This window comes from Gopherus evgoodei, chromosome 1 (genome assembly GCF_007399415.2).
Source record: "Gopherus evgoodei ecotype Sinaloan lineage chromosome 1, rGopEvg1_v1.p, whole genome shotgun sequence".
Taxonomy (NCBI): domain Eukaryota; kingdom Metazoa; phylum Chordata; order Testudines; family Testudinidae; genus Gopherus; species Gopherus evgoodei.
This window is the reverse complement of record NC_044322.1, coordinates 249926556-249953028: the sequence shown is the minus strand read 5'-3', so window position 1 is coordinate 249953028 and position 26473 is coordinate 249926556. Positions and strand designations below refer to the sequence as shown.

The window sequence follows — 26473 nt, the reverse complement described above, 5'->3', positions numbered from 1 at the left end:
CAACATGACAAAGCAAAATCAGAAAACACACTATCATTATCAAACAATGGGTTCAAAGATCGGTCTTTTTCCTCAACTTTATTGACTTAATATTGCTTTCATGTAACACATAAAAGTATATAAAAGATCTCCCTTCAAATTCACAATCACTCTACAATGGGCACAAAGCATTTCCAGAAAAATAGAATTAGGAAACTTATACCCGTTAACAAAACATTTTAAAACTAACACTCATCACACATTATTAAATTTTCAAACTCATCAGAAGAAAACAACAATTAAATCACATGAAAATAGTACAAGAGAATTGCCTACTGTTTAATTGTTCCTATGAATTATAGATTTGAGCGGCCTTGATCTACTGGTTCAAAGAAGAAAGATAAGAAACTGTGTTATCAAAATCAGAAATAAAACATAACAACTGCAAGGGAGACCTTTATTCTCCCCTCCCCTGATAATCTAGACCCATGCTAGACAGTAGCTGTTCTGAATTTCTGTTTAACATGTTGTGTGTAGATCTCTTGTGCGCTCTGCGCTCCCAGAGAAAAGAGTATTTCTCTAGGACAGGGGTGGTCAAACTATGACCCATAGGCCAGATACAGCTCTTCAGGGCATTGTATCTGGCCTGTTGGATTGCCACCCCCATTGTGCCACGGGCCCTGCACCGCTCCCAGAAGCAGCCAGCACCACGTTTCTGTGGCCCCTGCAGGAGTTGGGACTGAGGGCGCCATGCGCTGTTTTTGCCTGTAGATACCTCCACCGAAGCTCCCATTGGCCAGGAATGAGGAACTGCAGCCAATGGGAGCTTCAGGGGAGGTACCCACAGGTGAGGGCAGCACGCGGAGCCCTCTGTCCCCACTTCCCCAGGGGCCACAGGGACGTGGTGCTGGCCGCTTCCCAGAGCGTTCCCTCTCCACCTCCACATGGGGACTGGCCAGGCCAGCCCCTGCTCCCTAAACATTCCTCCACAGTTTGGGGACGTCTGAATTAAGGTCTCCTCTTTTCTAAAGCTGGAAAGGGGACAAACAACTCACTTTGAAATTCATTCTCTCTTTGGCACTGAAGTTGCTGGGACATTAACACACACATTCTCCTAGCTATTCTCCTTATAGTTTTCACCGATAAAGGAAGGAGTTCCAGGATAGCACTCTCTGTATTTCAGCAAAGTTAAAAGTAAATTGTCACCCCCAAACCTCATACATCTGGCTTTCAAATGCTGTCTGTATGAACATCAACCTTCACACTGCCTCTGCTGAGTAGGAACATGAGCCAATAGGCTGTGAGAAGAGAATGACTGTTAGTGTCTCGGAAGGATAATTGCCCCGAGCCAGCAATTTTTGTTGTTTGCTGCAATGTTTGCATGTTGAAATCATTGCTTCCAGAGAACAACATACACTGTGTGCTTTCAGTGGATCATTGCAGGAATTATCTGAGAACACATCCCGGCTCATTCCCAAGTGAAAGAGTCATGGCCTTTGCCCTTGTGTGCTTTGCTTCATGTTAATATAAAAGTAACAACAAGCACAAGTTACACACTGGGGGTTTCTGCTGTCTCAGAAAAGGAACTGAGCATGAAGCAAAAGAAGCCCTTTAATTTTGTCTCATGCTGTTTGCTATGACTCACAGACATTAGAGATGGAAAAGACCTGCTAAGTTATCCACGTCATGATGCCTGGTACAGGACTGAGCACATTATAGGTACTTTAACAATAATAGTCCAGCCCATTTCCCAGCAAACACAGGATTATTCCCTACAAAGCATGTGTCTGAGAGAATTCAAATAACTCCCAATTTATCTTCTTCATGAAAAGATAGACTAAGCAGAACTGGGAGCTGCATTATAAGAGAAAGTTCCGCTCCCGCAGCCCAGTTATGGTTCATCATAGGTAGCTGGGCTTCTTGGAGGTTATTGGCCAGATCCACAGCTAGGGTACGTTGGCACAGCTCCATTTTAGCAGAGAAGTGACCGTCAATATGCCTGTGGCATTAGTGGAGCAATGTAACATACCCTATCAGGGCTCATTGGTGTATTCTGTGTATCTCTGTTGGCACATTGTCTGCCTTACCTCAAAATATTCTGGGCCAGGTCATGAGCTGGTTTAAATTAGCATAATGACAGAGAGTCAAATTCCCTTCTCAGCTACACAGGTGTGACTCAGTGGTGTACTAAGAAGATGGAAGTAAGAGGCGCATCACATCCCTTGACCTCAATGGAGCTGCGCTGATTTATGCTCACTGAGGAGCTGGGATTCTGCATTTAAAGCTGAAGTCTTGACCCTTCTTTGCAGTGGAAGAAAAATCCCAGCGCAAAACAACTGCACCCCCTACATGATGGCTGATGGCTTGACCAAGATCAGAGAAGCGGTGGAGCTGTTGGACCAGCCACTACACAGATCTACCAGCTGTTTCCTCCTTCACCCCAAGGAGTCAGAGAGCAGCAGTAGCAGACACTATCACAGACTGAAGAGGTTGTTAACAGCATGCAATGGCTTTGCTGCCTTTCCCCATTAGTGATAGAATTCTGGGCAAAGTTGGCTGTGGTGTTGCAAGGTCCAATAGTGATTGCTGAGAACTGTAGTCTTTGAGTTAAAAAATATAAGAGGAAGTGTGAGTGGGTTTGTGTCAAGACTGGGTCAGGGGCTGCTGGAAGTGTTTCTGCAGTGCTAGAATTGATGTTTTAAGAAAAACAACAACAACACCTCTTACTGGATTTTACTCTTTTGGTCTTGGCCTCCACAACTGCACACTGGCCTACATAGTGCTCAGGGTGGATTTGGCCCTGAGTAATATTTAAATAGTACCTTGCTTGGTGAACAGAGACTGTGTTATGCCTAATTTTTATGAAGTGTTGCCTGTTTTTAGATCTGTGTGAGCTAAGGAATCCACTTTGTGGGATTTTTAGTCTATGGTTTCTGTTATATTCAGGGTCTAATCCTGCAAGCTGCTAAATCAAGTCAATGCCTGCCAAAGTGGACAGACCCCCTCATTTTTCAAACCCACTCAGCCAGCCCCACTTTGGGGACCTATAACACCTCACAGAGGGCACTTCTAAGGGGCCTGGGTCTGCTGGCTCTGAGAATGAAGAATAGAGACTGGACTTAATAAATGTGTTACAAAGACACTTATTTTTCCCTCACTAGCAATCAAGTACCATTCCATTCAGACACTGAGTTGTTTTGAAGTTCTGTTTTAATGTACAATATAGATCTCTTGATATCACCAGCATTATCTGGGCTTCCAGAACAGCGTGCTTCTCTAGGACTAATCGCAGAAATGGGGCAGGGAGATGAAATGTATGTCTGATTTTCCTTATATGTGAAATAAAATCAGGAACAATGAAAAGATTCTTTCCATTATTCATCTATGAATGGAAACTGAGGGTGGCCCAAAAATCTAAAAAGAAAAAGTAACGTTCATGAACTATCCACACTAACTACATTACTAGGACATCTGAGTGCAAAATGCAGGGATCTCAAAGAGTAGAAATGTGATATTTTCTACCTATCTTAGGGTTTTCTATAGGCCCATCACTCTACTATTTCAGCACATGAATACTCTAATATACAGTAGCTATTGAGATGGCATTACATTACAGCAGAGTTTATACTTAATACCTGTGTTTACTTGGAAGTTAGTAAAGGTCAGAGAAAACATTGGGTCATAACTGTCTGACTGCCTATGGCAGAAGGCTGTTACAAGAGATAATTATTCTCAGTAAACAGGGAGGCTAAAACAAGTAATAGTGGGCTTTGATGAAGAGGGAAAAATTGTCTTTAAAATGCAGACAGGCCCAAACCTGAGTGTGTTTTGGTTTAGCCCTTTGCAGATGTAAACACCACCCAGATCAAAGAATGTTTAATCTAGATCAGTGGTTCTCAAAGCTGGTCCGCTGCTTGTTCAGGGAAAACCTCTGGCGTGCCAAGGCGGTTGGTTTATCTGCCACATCCGCAGGTTTGGCCGATGGCGGCTCTCATTGGCTATGGTTCACCGCTCCAGGCCAATGGGGGCTGCAGAAAGTGGTGAGGGCCGAGGGATGTGCTGGCTGCCCTTCCTGCAGCCCTCATTAGCCTGGAGTAGCGAACCGCGGCCAGTGGGAGTCGCGATCAGCCAAACCTGTGGATGCGGCAGGTAAACAAACTGGCCCAGCCCACCAGGGGCTTTCCCTGAACAAGCGGCAGACTGGATTTGAGAACCACTGGCCTAGACCCAAACTTCTGCAAAGATTTGGGTTGTTAGGGCTCAGGGAGTTCAGTTCTCAGCTGCACCCAGTGGCACTGTGCACAGGTAGGGGTATGGCACAAAGGACTCTTGGGCTAATCTCCAGGGTGCTCTCTGCTAGCTGGGAATTGCTGGAGCACAGCAGCACTCTGGTTTCACTCTGTCCCGAGAAATGCCTTCAGCGTATCCCCCTATGCCAGGGGTGGCGAACCTGTGGCTCCAGAGCCACACGTGGCTCTTCAGAAGTTAATATGTGGCTCCTTGTATAGGCACTGGCTCTGGAAATGGAGCTACAGATGCCAACTTTCCAGTGTGCCAGGGGGGTCCTCACTGCTCAACCCCTGGCTCTGCCCCCACTCCACCCCCTCTTCTGAGCCTGCCATGCCCTTACTCCCCCCACCCCAAGCCTCCTGCATGCCAAGAAACCGCTGATCGGCGGGGCTGCCAGTGGGCGAGAGGTGCTGGGGTGGGGGAGCTAATGGGGGGCCTACTGACGTATTACTGTAGCTCTTGGGCAATGTACATGTAAATTCTGGCTCCTCAGGGTCAGGAATGAGATAGCATGAGAGGATCTCTGGATGTGCAGGGAAAATCCGGGCCTCTCTTTCTCCTGCCCCTCTCAAACACCTTTTTTTAAAATTTATTTTCTGCTTTATTCTTTCCAAATTTTTGTAAGTTTTTCCATGAATTCAGGGATGGGCACAAACAGGGCCCTTGTTCCATGCTACATAGAACTATGTTTTTTTTTCCAGAACTTGAACCTAAATCTGAATTTGCTAATGGCCCCTGTCTTTAACGTCAACTGGTCCTAACACCCAAAAATTCTGAAGAGTTCAATATCAGGGTCTAACTCTTGTGGCTTGTGTCTACTTGAAGTGGAGCAATAAGGAGGTTTCCCTTTTGATTTAAAAGAAAGGCTGGACATTAGCTCCTGAGAAAGACATTCTGGAGTTTCTCCTTCCTTTAAGGTTTTTCCCCCATTTGTGTTTAGAGAAGTTTGTTTCTGTTCGAAAAACAGCAACAGAAGGAACACCTGCAACACATCTTAGCCATCATTTCTGGACAAATAAAGCCCTGCCTTGTATCTTAATATAGTCTTACAATATTCCCTGCTCCCATTCTCCCAGGTGAGTAACATTTTTCTGTGAATTAGTGGGATCATAGGAACCGCCAAACTGGAGCAAACCAGTGGCCCAATGAGTCCTCTTTCCAAGAGTGACCTCTACCAGCTGCTTCAGAGGAAGATACAAGAAACCCAGAGTGGACAGCTATGAAATAACCCACCTCCAGGAAAAGTTTTTTCCTAAATCCCTATTAGAGTTTGGTTTATGCCCTGAAATATAAATCTCATTATTGTTGTTTTCTCATACACTCCTGGGTATGTTGGTTTCATGCCTGAAAGTATGCATGACAGTTTTGCAAATGTGTTTTAATGTTATACTCATACATGATACCCACCTCCCAAGTGGCATACAGGTCTACACTGTAAAAAATCAATTTTCCTTTCCCTTCCTCTGGGAGGAAATAATCTGCAGACTTGAAAACAAAAAAAAATCATTAGATAAACTTCCCTTTGGAATGACACATGATATGAATTACTTTCTGGAGAAATATTGAGCTATTTCGACATGTTGGTAACTCAATATTCACAGCAGATCCAGACTAACAGGGCTACCCTTCTGATACTTTATTATTAAGGGCAAAGTTCTTTTTGAAACCTGATGAATGTCCAGTCCATCAGTTCTCTTGATTATCTCTGCATCTCTAAGATAAACAAAAGCGCATTTTACATCTGATCTGGAAGAAATATACATGGGGAAATTGTTTAGTATTGTAAAGCTCCTTGTTCCTTATAACAATGTTTCTGAATCAAGCAGTTGTCATATGGTCTTGTCTTAAAGCAAAAGGGGGAAGTGTGGGGACAAGGATTTTGCAATGTTCAGATAGAACTCCTTTTTACCTTTAAAGATATGGGTGTATGAATAATATAGTGATCAATGTAGTCAAACTGCAGGTTCTTCAGTGACTTTTCCAGGGCTGAGGGGACCATTTCAGGAGTGGTAAATGGGCTCCAAAGCTGTAAAGAGTGGAGAGAGAGAACAAATGCCATCAGATTTGTATGTTGAGAAGGCTAATTCCTAAATAATTTTACTCTAATATAGCTCAGGCATGAAATGTCACTGATATACAGCATAGTATGCATTATTTTATTTACATTTAAATAATAAAAATGATACCTATATACAATGTGTATAAATGCCTTGACAAATAATGTTGCATCATCATACCCTGCAGCATTAAACAATGAACATTCATAACATGAGGGTAGAAAATGGAAACATCTACTGTATCTTTCAAAATCAAATTAGTGCAGTCTGGGGCCACAAATAATGAACTAATCCTATTTCTATGGTTATTGCATACATAATTACGGTTGGAGAAATTAAAATTGTTTAGGTGCCTAACCTGTGCATTTCCATAGCCTAACATATTTGGATTTCTTTGAAGTGTAACCTTAAATCTCTATCACCTGATCTGTAATGATTGGTTTTGGGATAATTACAGCATCCCTGTAATGCTTTTAGCCTTAAGTTACTAACTCGTACTCACCCTTAACTTCAGTTCAATGTAGTTTTTATCTGGTAACTGTATCTAGGCACCAAGCCTGCTAAAGCTCCAGCTGGTGCTAATGTATATAACACTTTCCCCACAGGATTAGCACCTGGTAACAAGAAGGGTGTTTCAGGCAAATCCTGTCAGCCTGCTACAACTTGTACTTACCCCCTCACTGAAGTCACTGTTTTCTTGCTGCTGAAAAGCAGCACAGAAAGAAGCAGAGAGCAAGTGATGGGATTTAGAACAAAACCAACTTACCTTTCCTGGGTAAAATATTTCCCTCTCTTTTGGCCATTCAATCTGTAATCTTCTCTCGAATGGCTCACCCAACCTCCTTCTCATTCTCACAGAAATAAGCTCCATCTGTATGGCCGTGGCCAACTTCAATAGCCACCTTTACAGCCTCCTCACACTTACTTTTTTGGAACCTATGAATTAAAAACAGAAAGATAAAAAGCATCAACATGTCTGGCTCAGGGATGATATTTTAAAGTGTGGTTCCGGTATGAAAAGTGACTGCGTAAAAATGTCACCTTCTTACTCTGACACTCACCTCTGCTTACGTTAGTGAAAAAAGTAAGGTTTTCCATTATGGAAAAGTCCTACAGAATTTAATAGACAATGACCATAGTTCTACAGAATTTTTAAACCAATCTAAAAAAAGTCTATAGAGCAGCTGTAATTCTCTAATGAAGTCTCAGATTGATTTAAAAATGCTTCAGAAAAGTGATCAATAGTAGAGACTGTATAGAGAACTCGTTTGAATGTCTATAGAATTTTACTTTTATCCCTATTAAATTCTATAGGCCAATCTCTGTCTGACTATTAAAGATAATGGGATGGCTCAGGTGTTACTGAGAGCAGAACTTGGCTTTCACAACCCTTTTACTGACGATGATACCCAAGAAAAGAACACAGCTTGCTCTTAGGTGGAAGCTTAATTTTGCAGGGCTAGCAGTCAGAAAATACATCTTTTCAGTTGTAAACTGAACACATTTATTCTTGAAATCACCTGAAAGACAAATACGGAACTAGGTAGTGTGGTTCTAATCTGAAAACGGACTCTGTAAGAGTTACTAAATCACCAAATTATCCAAAAGTGTGTGTGTGGGGGACAAGTTCTGTCCTCATTTACACCAGTGCAACCTCCATTGATTTCAGCAGCTCTTGATGTACAGCAGAGAGTATCACAAGTTGAACCACTGGAGCACTGATAATAAATGAGTCAAGGCCTCAGGTCCTTATTTATCTGAGTCAATGAGAGTTCGGTTATTCAGTCCTTCAAGCAATCGAGTAAGGAGCTCAAGGTTTGACCCACACTGGTTGACTGCAATGCATTTGAAAATGAAGGGCCTGTTCTTGCAAACCTTATTCACACAAGTAATCTTACTGAAGTCCATGCGGCTAGTTAAGCGAGTAAGGACATGAGTGAGCGTGACATCAGAGGGATCCTGCATGGGCTCAAGAGCCTGCCTATGCTGAACTGATTTCAAGATTTGGGTCTTGATGGGTGACCTTGGGCAAGTTCTTTATTGCTGTTCCCCATGTATAACATTAGGATAGTGACACTTACCTTCCATTGCAAAGTGCTTGGGATCTATGGGTGAGAGCCATGTGTACTGTAAGTACAACATAGTGATTTTTAGTTACTACTAATCTGAGTGGCCTCTGAACCAGTGAATGACGAAGAGATAAAAGGCTTTGTATCCCATTACCTAAGTCCTCTATTCCTTTCAAGGTCAGTCTTTGTTTGCTCACCCCATGAAGCATATATAGTTTTGAATGATGTCAGCACATTTATTGTTTATCTGGCACAGAACACATACTACACAATAAGAGAGTGAGTGAGCTAGTGAAAAAAGGGCACTGCTGTTAGACTGTAAGTAGTTATTAAGTTACCGATAAGATCACCTAGTTCTTCTGCCTGCTTACAAAAAGTGTCATCAGCTTAGTATTATCGTTGGAGGGTTCTTCCAGAAATACAGGGTAATGCTGAGGGCACATCTCCTGATTGAGGGGTCTAACATTTCAAATGGCCCAGAGAAAGCAGATGCAACAAAATTGCTCAAGGTAAATAGGGTAAGAAACAATGGGCCACGAACTAAAGCTCTGAAAGGATCTGAAAGACGTGGAGACACGCCTTTAAGCACTGCATGTGGAATTCAGGTGTGGAATGGTCTCCCAAAAACAGCAGTAGGAGCTGGAGTTGTGAACATATTTTTAGAGTCAGACAGGCACTTAGAAGATATAACACAACAGAGAACAAGCTGTGAACAAATAGCTGGATGAACAAAGATAAGCTGCGTTGCCTCCTTTTCTTTCCAAATATCGCAGTATAGAAAACCTTCACGTGTGTATAAAAACTACCCGGTATAGAACAATTGCCAGTTAAATGAGGGAAGAACTGGAATAGCAAAGGAAGCAGCAGGTCAGGACTGAGGTGTACTGCAGAGAGGCATGTGGGCCCATGAATGGAACAGCTAACCAAACTGCATGTCAGAGCTGAAGTTCATTGCAGACGTGCATGGGGCCCATAGTTGGAACTGCAGAAAGTGCCGCATGCTGGGATGGAGAGCTCTGTGGAGGAAACTGTACAGTGCCTACCCTCACTCTCTAGATCTTAGTGCTGTCAGTTGCTCATTTTCATGCATAGCACCAAACTTCATACAACAAACACAAACTTCCTATTCTGGAATAATCTGTAAAAGGTGCATAGATACTGAATCTGACCACAGGACTTCTGTGCCCATTGTTCATCTCCATGGACATATCTTTGTAGAGCTCCATTGTCTTTCTTGAAGCTTGTAACATTGCTTCACTCCTGCTTGAGCCAGTGAGCAAATACAGCCCTTGAGTATTACTTTTATTTACTGAGGCATGGCGACTGAGGGAGCAGTCAAGCTGCTGCAAGCTGCTGAGTGACATCAATGCCCACCAAAGTGGACAGACCCTATCATTTTTCAAGCTAGCTCAGCGAACCACACTTTGGGGACGTACAGCACCTCACCCAGAGCACTTCTAAGGGGCTTGGGTCTGCTGCCTCTGAGAATGAAGAAAAGAAACAATTATTAGAGAATAGAGACTAGACTCAATAAGTGCATTACACAGACACCTTTATTTTTTCCCCATTAGCAATCCAGAACAATTCCATTCAGAGACTGAGTTGTTTTGAATTTCAGTTTAAATGTACAATGTAGATCTCTTGATATCACCAGCAGAAGGTGGGCTTCCAGAACAGGGTGCTTCTCTGGGACTAATCACTGGAATGGGGGAAGGAGATGAAATGTATGTCTGATTCCTCACATGCGAAATAAAATCAGGAACACTGAAAGTATCCTTTCCATTATTCATCTTTAAATGGAAACTGAGGGTGATCCACAAGTCTAAAAAGAAAACAGTTATTAAATATCCCCATATAATTGCATTACTAGGCCATCTGAGTGCAAAACACAGGAATCTCAAAGAGAAGACATGCAATGGTATCTATTTATTTTAGGGTTTTCTTTAGGACCATCACTGTGCTATCTCAGCACATGAATGCGCTAATGTATAGTCTCTACTGAGAGGACACTGCATTACAGCACAGTTTATTATAACTAATACCCGTGTTCACCTGGAATTTAATAAAGCTTGGAGAAAACATGACAGAATGGTCTCATAACTCTGTGACTGCCTATGGCAGAAGGTTGTTACAAAAGATGATTATTCTCAGTAAATAGTGAGGCTAGAACAAATAATAGTTGGCTTGTATGAAGTGGGAAAAATTGTCTTTATAATACAGAGAGGCCCAAACTGTAAAGTTAAGTTCCCGATCTGGATCCAAAATTTGGGTGTGTTTTGGTTTAGCCCATTGCAGATGTAAAGGCCACCCAGATCAATGAATGTTTAATCTAGACCCAAACTTCTGCAAAGATCAGGGTTATTTGGGTACAGCTGAGAACTGAACTCCTTGCACCCTTCGGCACTATGCCGAGCTTGGGGCGGGTTGGGGAGGGAAGAAGAGTGTATCCACAAAAGGACAAATTTGCAACTCTCTGATCCTTGGACTAATTCCTAAGGTGCTCTCTGCTATCTGGGGATTGCTGGAGCACAGCAGCACTCTGGCCACACTCGCTCCTCAGAAGTGCCTTCAGCGAATCCCCTGTGCCAACATCTTGGAGGGTATGGCACAGGACCTTGCTCTGTGGGTTCTTCACTGCCAGAGAGATTCCTATGCTGATGCCTCTAGAACACAACAAATACCCTAGAGGGGCCCTGGACTAATCCCAGAGTTTCCAGAACATTGGAAACATTTATAGCCCTTAGGAGGATGACGCAATGACATTGGCATCCAAGGGAAGTTGTTATTTTGCCTTGAAACTGAGCAAGGCTAAATGAGATAAATGACTACTAGGAATGTGTTGGGATAATGGGCCAAATGATGTCATTGTGGGGGCCTCGGGCACTGGTGCACCTCAGTCTCTCATATTCACTGCTTGTGGCACATAGTTTTCTAGTCTCCTGTGTGCAATGTTGTTACAGTCTTGTCGGTCACAGGATATTAGAGAGACAAAGTGGGTGAGGTAATATTTTCTATTGAACCAACTTCTGTGGGTCAGAGGGACAGAATCTGGTCTGTAGGCAGCTTGCTTCTGATGAGCTGAACTCCTCTCTTCTGGCCTCCAAACACGCCCCCTAATCTCATCACCAGAAGCAACTCCCAACAGACCAGGATACACAAACTCAAAGTGGCACCAGACCCTGCCGGATTAACATGCAATCCTGCCACTGGTACAGGGATCCACCCTCCCCCACCCCCAATGCACTTTTCAAGATCCCTGGATCCTACACATGCCTATCACAACATGTGGTAAACCTCATCCAGTGCACTAAATGACCTAGTAAGAACTATATGGGTGAAACCAGACAATCACTAAATTCCCAGATGAAGTCACCCAGGAAAGAGATAATACAAAAACACCCTATCACCTGTGGCTGAACACTTAACAAACCTATCAGTCCTCATCCTCAGAAGAAACCTGCATAATAATTTCGAAATACGAACCTTGGAGCTTAACTTCATAACTTTGTTAGTCACTTAAAATCATGGACTGAAAAGAGACTCTGGATTTATGGATTACAATAATCTGTTTACACTTCCCTCAGCTGCCTTCCCCTCCTTTCTTTCTCCCCTATGAATGGAAGGGTGTTGAAGGGGTGTAACCTTGAATGGCCCCTTGAAATGTGTGTTAACTACTTACGTCAAAAAATCTGTTCCACCTTGTATTTAGTTGTGACATGTTTCCCAGATATGAAGAAGAGCTCTCTGTGTAAGCTTGTTTATCAACAGAAGTTGGTCCAATAAAAGATATTATCTCACCGACTTTGTATCCTGGGCTCCTGTGGGCTGTAATGCTTTGGTCTGATTTTGGTTGTTGGGTTTAGCAAGCGGGTGGTGTGGGTAGCCTGTGATATACAGGAAGTCAGACTAAATGGTCATCCCTTCTGGGCTTAAAGTCTATGAGTCCACTCCAGTTCTAATACCTATGATCCTAAGTACATCCTTTGTGATCACGAGGATCAGAATAACACAAAACCTTATTTCTTTGTGGGGGGACCACTGCTGCCTTTCTCCCACCTCTCCACAGAGTACTAAAATACAAGGTAGCGTGACTCACTGTATTAAGTGCAGGTAGCGAAGGTTTTTGTTCAGCCCATCAATGGTTTTCATGTCCTCCTCTAAGAGCTGGAAGTAAAAAACCTGACACAGAAGACAGGATCAAACACTGATTATTCCTGCGGGCATAGCCCTTCTAATAGTGGGATGTATGTGCATTTACAGAAGCACAAGGCCCATGTAAAGTGAAAAGAAATGAAATAGGTATATTAATCTGGGCCTCGTCTTTCCACTGTATTTTATATATTTCAGAGGTGAAGGTTATCTAGCTATGTAACTGTTGTGATTTTATTTTCTGTGTATTTCACCTTTGAACTTTTAGCAATCTGCTGTCTGTAGAGGCAATTGCCACTTTGAGATATAAATGGCTGCTTACAGAGGAGATACACACTGTGCTGTCTTACACAGAGGTTCTTTCTTGCTTTGTTTTCACCTTAATCTAGAATAAATCCGTCAGTGTGATATTGTAAGGTTTGTTCCTTGGGTATGGAAAATAGATCAAGGGAGGCTATACCCTGATTTACCTGGGATGTTTCAAATTCTGGACTAAAATGGGCAGGGGAGGACAGATGAGAGTTTAAAGAGGACCCACCGTCTAGGCAAGAGGCTGAGGGCAGGAAAGGGGCACGCTCCTACTGGAAGATCATTTGTCTTTCTAATGCTCAAAGGGGCCTATATTCCCATCTTATATCAAGAGTAACATTAGTCATTTTGGAAAGGGCTCCACAAATCAGTTGCTCCCTCAAAATATTTCCTTTGGGAGAGACAAGGAGGACTCCCGGGTTTTCTTCCCCCATATTATTATTTGTTCTCTAGTAGGTGCCAAGTTACACAGTTCAAACGGTAAAGTGGCAAAAGCCTTCTCTAAGAAGAGAGAACCTGCCTCAGGCAGGATCCTGCAGTGCCATACTGTACAGGGACACAAAAGTTCTCAGCCCTCTATGGTGTCCCATCTAAATCTGCACATCTCAGGGGTGTCTCCCTCATCATCTTCTCTCTCCCCTCCTGTTTTACCTGGAAGTTTTCTTCAATACGCTTTCTGGTGAAGCTCTTAAAGAGGACCACGAGACCATGCTGCAGCTGGTAGTGCAGGGCTACTAGAGTGGGGCTTCGGTTGTACTTTTTGGCAATTGCACCCATTACTGGGTCCTAGAGCAGAACTGGGGTGCTTTGGTCTATCCTACGAGGGAAATAGAGAAACAGGGAGCATTTCTGGGATGAGGAATGCAGTCATCTCAGTCTAGTGAGGACAATGCCTGTACAATCTGAAAATAACCTACTGGATCTTCTCCAGCTCTCATTTTTATTCTATAACTTTAGAAATACCAGATACTTTGAAGATGGAAGGAGGGGAAAATACCCTCTAACCCATTTTTGAGGTTCTAAACCTGGGAGCACAGTCCAGTTTCTTTCCTTACCACATCTTGTCTCTCTGTTAGCCCAGAGCACAATAGGCTTCGAGGAGGATATCCTTGGATTTGCAGAAGGCAGCAGTTTGCTTTGGTTGAAGTAAAGGTGACATTCAACCTGCAGAATCAACCCGCAACCCAAAATTGAGACTTCAGATCATATAAGCAGCAGTCAGACAAAAGAAACATTAGACATTATGTCAACAGGGCACAGTATACTAAAATATCAAATATCTTTCATTTATAGTACAGCTTGGCAGTGCAGTTTAGCTGATAAATCCCAAGCAACAGTTTGTCTAGTAAAGGACAGAAGCCAAGCCACGTTGTGGGAGAATAGGCTTAATAAGGATTGTCAGAACCAAGTCCTGCTTGTCTTACTCATGTGTCTAGTCCCACTGAAACCTCAGTTTCGATACTAATTTTGGCCCATCATGTATTGTTACATAGCTAGGACATGGATCAGAATCATTGCCTGGACTAACACTGCCATTAAAGCAATGACCATTAGTTGGAGAGAGAGAGACTGAGTTTGTTACTTATGGATGTTCTGTGGGTCTGTACTGGGGTCAGTTATGGATGAGATGGCACTCTGATTCTAAGCCCTTATTTTCAATGGCTGATAAGTTCCCCTAAAGTGGTCTCCTGGTCCAAATTTCTCATGCTTGGTCTCAACTCATTCTAACTCTCAAATGATTTTTGAGTTGGGAGAGGGAATTTAAACATCATCAGTTCAATCATTTTTGAGTTGTCCAACTGTTTTTCACCAGATAAGACATTTTTCCCCTTGCATATTTTAATAATGAAATTTAAAACAGTTTAGATTTAAAAATTTAAAGTTACCTCCTACCTATATAGTATCCTCCATACAGAACTTGTTCTATGCCAAGTTTGAAAAAAAATTTGTTGAGAGGCAAAATGACTTTCAAAAACTGACTATGGGATACTGTGCATATCCTGCGTTATTTTGCTTATCATTTATAACTTAGTTCTTCCTCTTTATCCAGCATGTATGGAATACATCTAGGTATCTATGTGAAGGGTAGGAAAATGGATAAGAAAACAACATAATCCATCTGAATCCTCTCTCTCTGAGCCTACTGCCTGAAAGCCACATTTCCAAGTATGAGTTTGGACAACTTGGTAACAAAACATCCTCATGTTCCAAGCACAGAAAGGCTGCTGCTATGAAAGTCTATTCCCATAGCGGTGGAATGAGGATCTCTGGATGTACAGAGCTTATCTTTCTCCTGCCTCTCTCAGAGACTGTTGCCTTTATGGGTATTTTCTGCTTCATTCTTTCTTGATATGTATAAGTTTATCATTTCAGTGATGGGCACAAACAAGGCCCTTGTTCCAAACAACATAGAACTATTCTTTTTTTTCAGAACCTGAATCTGAACCTGTAGCTGATAATGGCCCCTGTCTTTAACATCAGCTCTCGCAATACCCACAAATTCTGAGGATTTCAATATCAGGTCTAACTGTTATGGCTTGTGTCTACTTGGAGTGGAGCAATAAGGAAGTTTCCCTTTTGATTTAAAAGAAAGGATGGACATTAGCTCCCCCCGTAAATGAAACTCTTCACTGACCACAAGTTCTGAATTTCTTCTAACTCAACACTTTTAGGTCTCTACCCAAAGGTCAGCATTTTACCTGGTTGAGAACAGGTTTGTACTTGAGCCCTGGTTTGTTCAGGATCATCTCCAGCTGTCTGATGTTGAAGTTGGACACTCCAATGGACTTCACCAACCCTGTGTCTTTACATGCCTCCATGGCCTGGGGAAAACAACAATGGCCAGTTCCATTATCACTATGGGTAGTATAATTTCTGAGAGACTACAAAAATTACACTCAACTGGGCCCACTCAATTTAAAATTATTCCAACAAAATATTACTACACATACAGTAGGGGAAGTTTGATTTGTTCTAGAAAGAAACTCTGATTTAGAGACAATCATTTTCCAACCGTTCACTTAGGCATTAGATCTCGCTCCAAAGTAATCTTTTCCCCCAGTAGAAAGTAGACAGACAATCTGGCCACCACCTCTCTCCATAGCTTCATCTCTATTTATTCTTCATACCTAAAGAATTCAGAGACATAGCAATAGCCAATCACTGCTAGTGAACAATACAGAAATAAGGGTATCACATAAGTATGGGACTATGAACACCAGTTTAAAAGCTTTATAGCACAAAAAAATTCAGAATGAAAATTAAGGGGGAAACACAAGAAATGCTGAAGGAGATGGACAAGTGTAGTGGTCACCATTAGAATGTCTGTATTTACTGATAATAGCCGTACTGTGGTATCTGATGTATACCAGGAAATGACTACATAATCTCAGATCAGAAGCAGTGCTATGAAAAACAGATATTGTAAATTCGGTTTACTTTTTACATTTAATAGAAAAAGCTTGCTAGAGTCCACTGAAGGGAAAGCACATATCACAGGAGAAGTTTTAGCTTTTTCTTCTTAAATGAGGGAGTTAAGTTAGTACTCATGAAAATGAGGAACCAATAGCACCAGTTAGAACCAGGGAGAGTGGATAATTAGAACCCCCAAAGCTCTACCAATGCACCTCGATTCTAACCTAATGCCCCTTTGTATTTCATTTCTGGTCTCTCTTGATATAGAAGCACCAATGGTAATAAACTGAGTGGTGGACTTTGTAATGTGGGTAAACATGGATAGACTTTGAACCTAGTTCTTCAATGTTGACAGGCTGGCCCACTAATAAGCTGCAATGCTGACCTACTCACAAAGCATAAGCTAAAGAATTAGGGATCTTATGGAGTCCTCATCTTGGTTGACTCTACAGCCGAATATTTCATCCCTCCTCTGTGGAAATCACCACATGTAAAGCCCAGACTACGATTCTGTCCCTGACAATATCCCTGTCCTAAGACCAGGGAAGGTCAAAGCATCTCTAAGTGCGGTTCTGCTCTACAAAGTGAATCTGTAAAAAAGGCATGTGAGGTTTCATGTTTGTTGTCTCTCACTCAGTGATTTCCCCCTCAGATCTGCTCAGTTTACTAGTGAAAATACATTTCATTTAACTAGCAGCCCTGAACACTCATTGAAGGTCAAGCCTGGCTAATGGCAAGTGCTTAAAAGAGAGGATACTGGTTTAGTCTAAGGAGGAATCTGGTGAAAGCAGAGATAGAGCTCCCCAGAGGACAGGGGTTGTTTCCTGGGCAAATTGCTTGAGCGCACTGACCTCTTGGGCCCTCTAAGGAAGTAGAAGGACTGGCTTTTCTATACTTCTCTTTTTGGAGCCCTGGGACTTTGCCTTGGTTGCTTGGGCACATAGGGGACAAGAAGTCCAGGTCTCTTGCCAAGGGACTGTAAATCTTCACTCTGTGAGAGACTGCAGGAACCTGGCCTTTTTTGAGAGCTGTAGACTTACTGTGCTCTTTTCTTCATTTAGACTATTTTATACCCCTACAACTAAGGGTACAGGCAGAAGACCATACACCGCACTCTGAACCAGATCTATAGTAATGTATTTATCCAGAAAAGGATATTTGAGACAAGAGAGATGCTCCTTCTTGCTGAAGAGGGGTGTCAGAAAGTTAAAATTTTTCCCAGTGGGTACAATCATGCTGCTATAAAGAAGCCTGTAATGGTATAGTTTATTCTCATACATTTAGGGGAATAAAATACCCCAGTGCAAGGTACCACTGTACGGTAAAACTGCCTTCACTCAAGGACTTGCACCAATTCAACTATTTTGTTAAAAAAAAATTGCCCCCCCTAAATGAAATAGTTAAAGTGGGATGAAAACTGTATGCAGACCTGGCCGAAATCTGACAATTGAGCTGGACTCTTCTCATCTTGTGCATCATCACTAAGAAGAACAGTTCAACTACACCTCTGCAGCCCCAACGTCTTCAGATGACGCCCTCAGTGACACTTGAGCAACATCATCATTTTATTAACACAGGTGCCACTGGTTTGATTTTAGTAAGAAAATCTGTTGATGATTCACAAGAAGGAGCATCACTAGTTGGTGCTGCAAGGCTAACTGGAGCAAAAAGCAGCCCAAACTTATTTGTGTCGCTAAAGCTGGCAGCAGCGATGCTCAATACACACAAGGGTCAGATCTGTTAAGTGTGAAGGTGTCATTTTTATATACGTAGTTACTTTCTGGTGTGAAGCTGCACTTTATCAATAAGCAGTTCATGACCATATCTTACTAACAATCCCAGCCTCCCACATACATAACAATTACAGTCTCTCTAACCCTCTAAACAGGTCATAGGACTAAAAAACAGATAGAACTCTGAACACTGTCCCGGTAACAGTCAGCTGGCTACCTAAGGAAACTGGATGGGCTTTTAATTAACACTGTGTCATTCATGTCACTCACCTCCCAAGTTTGACGCAGATCTACAATATCAAAAATGAGTTTTCCCTTTTCATCCATTGGTGAGCAAATCTGGAGCAGGCTTAAAAACAAAAGGAAAATCCCCCTTGGTCGTGATTTTTTTTACACAAGTGGATTTTAACTATTTTGTGGCCAAGAAAGGAGTTGTAACCAGGAGGAGTGGGGAAGGAGGGAAAGTGTCAAACATTAAAGCTGGTAAAAATAATAGAATGGTTTTATCTAAACCATTTGGATTCCCACAAGCTAAAAATATTTGGATGAGAGACTGAGAGCTGGATCATTGCCCAGTCATCAAGAATTTCCCTACCAGTAACATTTGAGAACTATCTTATTTTATTAATTCCCTTTCTTTTAAGTCCCTAATGGAAGACTCCAGCAGCACCAGAACAAAACTGGTATCATTTGAATTAAAACTACCTTGAACTGAACTGAATTTCCTACTTCTCTAGAGGCAGAGCAGCCTCTGTAAATTGTCAAACTGAGCTAGGGACTTTAGCTACATATCACTTTTGAGTAAAAGGCCTATATATGACTGAGATATATAGCGTACCTTGTGTTCCATGAGTAAATTTCACCCTAGATGCCTAGGAATAATTTTGAGTTAATAAGACAATAAATGTTAATACTGGAAAATTAATGAGTTCAGCGAAACACTATTTTCATAAGAAATCGTGTTTATACGCTGTAAAAACAAAGCATGCATGTGGAAAGCAATTAGGGCCTACAGATAGTACAGATAAATCATGACATGGTGTCAGACAAAATGACATCTTCACTGACAAAGTAAAGAGCTTATCGTTGATTAGCCTTCTCCCTCCCACCCACCAAAGAAATCACAGTAACCTCAGATTAGGTTTATAGATTACTGGTGAATTTTCAGAGTAACTCATTAGCTTTTGATCATTAAGTGTATATTTGAATTTAAAGAGTTTTACAGACAGTTTGTAAATTTGTCAGTGCACTAACAGGGAGGGAGAAGGCTAATATATATATATATATATATATCTTAGTGCACTGACAAATTTACAAACTGTCTGTAAAACTCTTTAAATTCAAATATACACTTAATGATCAAAAGCTATATATATATATATAACAGCATAGAGTGAACCCAGGTAGCATATGATGTTTTAATAGCAAGGATTAAAAGAATAAAACTGTTAACCTACATGATTACTATATATCAACTGCGAATGAGACACAATATGAACACCACTCCACCCCCCAAAAATTTGCATTATAGAGTGTGCCTCATGCATTAGTTTTTTTTCTTTTTTTGTCTTTTGCCTTTCCCTCGAGCATCCATCAGAGGCTACTTTTGTAGGCTGGACATATGACTAGATGAACTACGAGTCTTTTTTTAAAAACAGCTCTGCTTTGGCCTATGGATATACTACCAAACATTTGTTTTCTTGTGTATATTTTGTACATAAAATGTTTACCTTTAGAGAGACAGGGATATGGATAATGAAGAGATCAAGATAGTCAAATTTAAGTTTCTTCAGTGATTGTTCCAGGCAGCTGCGCACAAGTTCAGGAAGGTGAAAGGTACTCCCAAGCTGTAATGGTTCAAAAACAATTGTTCTTTCTGAAGAAGTTCTCTTTTTTCTCTTCTTTCTGTAAAAACCACTTTTCTAAATCGTCTTATTCATGGCATACCACTGGCTTTACTTTTCTGGCAGAAGGGTTGTGTTGTGCATCTTTGCACACAACCACCTCACATGAGAGTGAGATGTGAATGTTTCCTGAAGAAGCAGAGTTAGGGCTGAAACACAGCCAGGATGTGAGAAATGCACTTGCTCAGTACAGGAACCCTATGTGAGGCCACACTCAGGTTTAAAATCTTTCTGGCTAAATTTGTTCTCCTTGGTTATTAGGAGTCACTCTGTTGTCCGAGTTCATTAGGTGGCCCTTGCAAGAATGGAATGGAAGATATTCCTTGGTATGTGACTGAGTTCTGTACACAGTTCTGGTCTGTCTCTGGGTACCAGGAGATGGGAGTTCATACAAATGCCATTTCTTACAAGATGTCAGTTCTTATGTGGAAAGAATCCCACTCCAAGAACCCCCTTCTACTTTTTTTGCCATCTGATCTCCATTTACTACATGGTTCTACTCTGAAAAGTGACTCAGTAAAAATGAGATTTTGAGGTTAAATATTGACTCTTAGCGATTCAATACAAATGTGCCCCATTTACAAGTAAAAGTATGCTTTTCCAGTTGACAGCTCCACAAACTCAATCCGGATCAAGCTGGGTTCTTTGCTTCTTGTCCATCACCTCCAGAAATAAAGATGCTAGAGAACAAATTATATGCTCAGTGACACCTTTGCAACCCTAATGTCTAAAAATCTTGCTCTCAGTGATAATCTCTTGCTTTTAATTGGTTTGTAGAAGTGCTATTGATTGGAAATTAGTAAATGTTGTTGATGAGAGGAGGAATAAAATCCACCTGACTCTCCCTTAGCCATGTCGTTTCTATAGAGCTGAAAGGAATGAGAGCTTATTTTTAATTCCACTGAAAACACAGATAGGACTGTGAATGCACACAGGGAACACGTTGGTTGACTAAGAAGGTGCCATTTTCACACAATCACTTTTCAAAAGAAATCTACACTTTCAAGCAGTGTCACCATTGTGCACAGGAAGCTTAGAAAGGCTCATTGTGGCTTAAAAAAAAAGTTCTGTCTGGTGATCCGTACTTTGAGGGGCATGAAGAGGCCATTTTAGCTTCACTTTCACACATGTAGAGATGAGCCTTGTGCTCAGACCTGTAACTTTGTATAGAAAGCAATTTTCCACATCCGTGAATAATATTACTCTAAAGGGAATCCTTTCAATACTGGCCTTGAGGAGGTTACACCATTCTTCATAAATTAGAAAAAATAATTAGCACAGGAAGCAGTAGGGTAAAAATACCGGTGTTAAAACAAAACCCACTTACTTTTCCTGTGTAAAATATGTCCTCTCTTTTGACAGTTCCATCTGCAATCTTCTCGCGAATGGCTTGCCCAACCTCCTCCTCAGTCCCATATACAAAGGCTCCATTAATATGGCGGAAGCCAACTTCAATAGCCGCCTTTACAGCCTCCTCGCATTTACTTTTCTCTGAACCTATCAGTTAAGAAGGTGTCGTGTCAATCTCTCTGGATTAGGGATATTTTATACCAGTCACCTAGAGCTTTGATCACCATCAGAAAGACTTCAAAGTAGAGTGGCACATTTAGAATTTACCTTAAAGGAAATTCAAGAATTCTAGGTCCGATCCTTTTTTGCCCTGCATCTTATGTTATTATTTACACCACAACAAAGTAAATGGAACGTAGGTGTAAAAAGCTACTATTCAGACATAGCAGGTATTTCTTGCTCTCACTGTGCACAGGAGTAAATGACTCATTAAAATTCAGGGCAACAGAGAATCAGGCCCATTATTTCAGCTTTCCTTTTTACAAGATTCAAAGGACAATTAATACAGGACCCCGAAAACAGGAGCTGTTAGAATCTAATATCAGCATTCACTATGGATTAGAACCCCAAGTCTGGCTGAGCTATTGACTTTTTTTTTTTAATATCATGATTTGTAAGTCAAACTCATGATTTTGCCAAAACTAATTTATGGTTTTGAACTCTTGGTTTGGCAGGACCACATTCCTTTCATGAATAGTTGTAACAAAGGCAGCTATTAGAACTGTTTGGCGAGAACTATGATTTTATGAACCCTTGCTGGTTCTTGACAATGACTCAGCTTTCTTCCAGCTAGGTCCATATTGACTCTGCTGAGATTAATGATTAAAAAAAGTCTGACAATAGCCCTGCTTCCTAGCAGATAAATCAGGTGTGATAAAGAAAAAGATAATGATAAGCAAGACTTAAAGGAGGGGCAAATGAACTTCTTGGGGAGTACTAGAGAAGGGCAAAGAAGACCAGTTCCTAAATTGGCTTCTGATTTCCTATTTGCCTTTTTTAAAATTTAATTTTCAAGCTTCATCTAGGAATTTGTTGAACAATTTCTCTCCCAATATGAAAGAGAATCTATCCTGTTGGCCTAAATCTGCTCTCATTGAAGTCAATTAAGTTACAATGGCATAAAACCTAGAGTGAAAGGAGAATCAGGCCTTATAAATACAAGTGGGCTTGATTCTCATTACACTAAGGCCCCTTTGTGATGGGTTCAGTCACAGAGATCCGCTTGGGACTGTCACCTGACGTGCTGAAATTACCTCTCAGCCCATTTTCCCTGTCAGCTTGGGACTCCAGAACCCTGCCTTGTTGAGCCAGACATGCTAGCCTACGGCAACACAGACCCAGGGTCTGGGCCATGCCCCCAAAGCTGCAGACTTTAACTAAAAACAGCTCAGCAGATTACCTGTCTCCAGCACCCAGACCCCAATTGGATCCAAACCCCAAATAAATCCGTTTTGCTCTGTATAAATCTTATTTAGGGTAAGTTTGCAAATTGTTCGCACTCTGTATCACTGACGGAGAGATAGGCACAGCTGTTTGCTCCCCCAGGTATTAATCACTTACTCTGGGTTTATTAATAAACAAAAGTGATTTTATTAAGTATAAAGTGTAGGATTTAAGTGGTTTCAAGTAATAACAGAAAGAATAAAGTAAGTCACCAAGCAAAATAAAGTCTAAGCCTAATACATTAAGAAACTGATTACAGGTAATATCTCACCCTCAGAAATGTTCCAACAAGCTTCTTTCACAGACTAGACTCCTTCCTAGTCTGGGCCCAATCCTTTCCCCTGGGAGAGTCCTTATTAGTTCCAGCAGACATCTCAGGGATAAGCAGGGGTTTTCTCAAGACTGGCCCCCCCTTTGTCCTGCTCCACCCCCTTTTATAGCTTTTGCACAAGGTGGGAATATTTTGTCTCTTTGGGTCCCCATCCCTCCTTCTAAATGGAAAAGTATCAGATTTAAGATGGATTTCAGTATCAGGTGACACGTCACTGTAAGACCCTCTAGTCCCCATTGTCTGGCCCACATGTACACAGGAAGGCTTTCAAGTAACCAAGGCCATTTACAACTCATTATTTCTGGTCAATGGGAGCCATCAAGATTCTAAACCACCATTAATGACCCACACTTTGCATAATTACAATAGGACCTCAGAGTTATACTTCATATATCTAGCTTCAGATACAGGAATGATACTTGCATACAAATAGAAATATATTCAGTAGGTTATAACTTTTGTAATGATACCTTACAAGAGACCTTTTGCATAACGCATATTCCAGTTACATCATATTCACACTCATAAGCATATTTCCATAAAACATATGGAGTGCAACATCACACTCTTTACATCACTCTGGCAGTCAGAGATGATGCATAACTCTGGGTGGGCACAAGTTAAAGTTTTGGGGGGAGGGGTTGCATCTGATTGACCCATGTGTCACCTCTGGGCTGAGGAAAAGCAGCAGAGCCAGAAGCACCAGGGCAACAGTGAGCGAGCACCCTGGAGAGTATCTCATGGCAGCTGGGCTCTGCACTGCATCGCTGGGCTCATTTGGGAGATCAGCTCGGATCTGTTCCACCCTTCCTGCCCGGGGAGCCCCTGGCTGTGCATAGGTGGCCCACTCAGGGAGAAGGGCAGGGAGGGTTGCTGGGCAGCCAGACAGTGCCCCAGCTCCCACAGTGCGGAGAGTCAAGGGTTTGAGCTGGCCGGGTGGCTCCCACCAGCTTCCAATCCACTAGCTCCTGGCAGGAAGCAAGCGACGGTTCTCAAATCCCATGCATCACCTGTGCTGAGTGCAGTGGAGGTCCTAAGGTGCCTTAGTATAACTGAGAAACAGGCCTGAGTGAACAGCTGCAGTCGACACAGACTGTAGTGTGTAGGAAAGTCATATTTTAGGAGGTGGTCTTTTCGGGGGGGGGGAAGAGGAGAGAGATCATATCACTTCTGCTGATTAGAGGGACTCACTGGAAAGAGCTGAGACACTGAGCTCTACAGAAAACGTCTATGCTTCCCCTTTATTCCTAGGACACTATACATGCCATGGTGCCACGAGGCTGATACGTACCAGGTAGAAAGAAAGAGATCCACATGCAGCTGTCCTCTTCAGAGGGGCCTTTACTTTTTGTTTTTTTAAACACAGTATTTAGTCAGGCTTAATTCTCCCTGAGTCATGGATAGGAATAAGGAGCGAAAATAAGTAAAGACTTAAAAAAATGTAATAAATTGCACATTTTAGCACCTTCCATCTGAGAATCGAAATGCAATTTTACGAACTCAGAGTAAAATCTTCAAAAGCAGTGCCATTTCCAAGTGCCATTTCCAAGTGCCTTTCAATGAGATGTAGGCTTCTAAGTCTTTTAGGTGCTTTTGAAAATTTTATCCTTATGAGTTAAACCCAGTGAGGCAATTCAGGTATTATCAGAATTTACAAAACTGGGGACACTAAAACACAAAGAGGCAAGTAAGATGCCCAAAAGTTACATAAGTGACTCAGAGGCAGAATCAGATCTTCTGACTCCAAGTCCCCTGCTCTGACTGCTAGACCCGTCCCCTCCACAATGGGATCAGCAGGTAGCAGGACTGTTGAGAAGGGAGAAATAGGAAATGTTCTCATCTTCCTTCCCTCAGTGTAATTCAGTGAGTAGCACTACAAGTAAAAATAACTAACTTCTCTTTAAAAGAAATTGGTTTCCATTTAGTTGAGGTTCGGATCAAAATGCATTGGTAGAGACATATGGGCTGAAAACTGGAAAAGGGACTGCTGTCAGGGCAAAGATGCATGGGTAGTTACATAGTGGCTCTGGACTAGCACAGCTGAGTGCTGGAGGTTAGGAGAGAGATCAATTGACAGATGCATGTGGGGGTTCAAGGCGTGAGTGGTTGGCATTGCTATCGATCAGATGTTTTGGCAAAGCTAGGTCAAGGAGTCATGAATCAGCATGAGATTCACTCAAATAATAAAAAACAAAAACCATTTCTCACAGAATGATGATATTCTTACACTTCTATACAGGCATCATGTTTCTCTCAAACTCCCAAAGCACTTTCCAGACACTGTCAAGAGTTTTATAAACTAGATATACAGCGATCTCATCTTCCAGATCTTTCTGGAGTGCTACAGGCAATGGTTATAGTAGTGCCCAGCAATGTTAATCAACTGGTTACGGACAAAGAAAGCCACGAAAGATTTACTTACTGCATCAGGAGAATAGGTACCAAATCCCACTGCAGGAATTTTGTTCCCATCGTTCATCTTAATACAGTAGTCTTTGTCAAACTCCATCTCTTTACAGTGTCTCCTCAATTCTTTTCTGAATGCTGAAATTTTGCACCACTGCTGCATGGGCCAGTGAGAGTTTCAGAAAGAAAACACAGTATGAATTTCTATTTTAATTGTATTTTTCTATGAGGTGTACTAAAAGGAATAGCCAAGTTTTGTCCAGCAGGCATAAAGGGAAAAAAATATAAATGCAAAATGACAAAGTTCTCAGAAAAACACACTATCATTATCAACAGGTTCAAAGATCAGTCTCTTTCCTCAAACTTTATTGACTTAATACTGCTTCCATGTGACACAGAAGAAACGTGTACAAAAGATCTCCCTTCAAATTCAGCAGTCACTCTATAATGGGGGCAAAGCATTTCCAGCAAAATATAATTAAGAAAAGTGGTATAACCTTTAACAAAGCATTTTAGAACTAACACTTATCACGTTACTAAATTTTCACACTCAGAAGGAGCAAATAAAAATTAAATTATCTGAAAATAGTACAAGAGAATTGCCTACTGTTTAATTGCTCCTATGAATTACAAATTTGAGCAGCCCTACAAATTTGAGCAGCCCATTACTGGCATGGGAACATAGATAAGAAACTTTTATCAAAATCAGAAACAAGACCCAACTGCATTACAAAGAGACCTTCATTCTTTCCCAGTAATCTAGAACCATAATAGAGAACTTGTTCTGAATTTCTATTTAAAATGTACAGTGTAGAGCTCTTGATATCACCAGTGTGCTCTGGGCTCCCAGAGCAGTATGTTCTTCTTGAAATAAGTCCAGTAATGCAACAAGGCAAAGAATAGGATAGGAATATTGAAAGGATCCTTTTTAATATACATCTTTAAACGAATACTTGGGGTGGACCACAAATCTAAAGAAAATAGTTTTAATAAAATATCCACATGCAACTGTATGGCTAGAACAGTGGAATACACACTG

The 26473-nt window shown here is 41.6% G+C and overlaps 1 protein-coding gene and 1 pseudogene across 1 annotated transcript in view; both read right to left on the bottom strand.

Annotated features, from left to right (window-relative positions):
- LOC115639767 (estradiol 17 beta-dehydrogenase 5-like) overlaps positions 1–26473 on the bottom strand; it is a 296315-nt gene that overhangs the window by 145932 nt on the left and 123910 nt on the right. The gene's annotated exons all lie outside the window — the stretch shown is intronic.
- Positions 10152–25537, bottom strand: LOC115639851 (annotated as a pseudogene).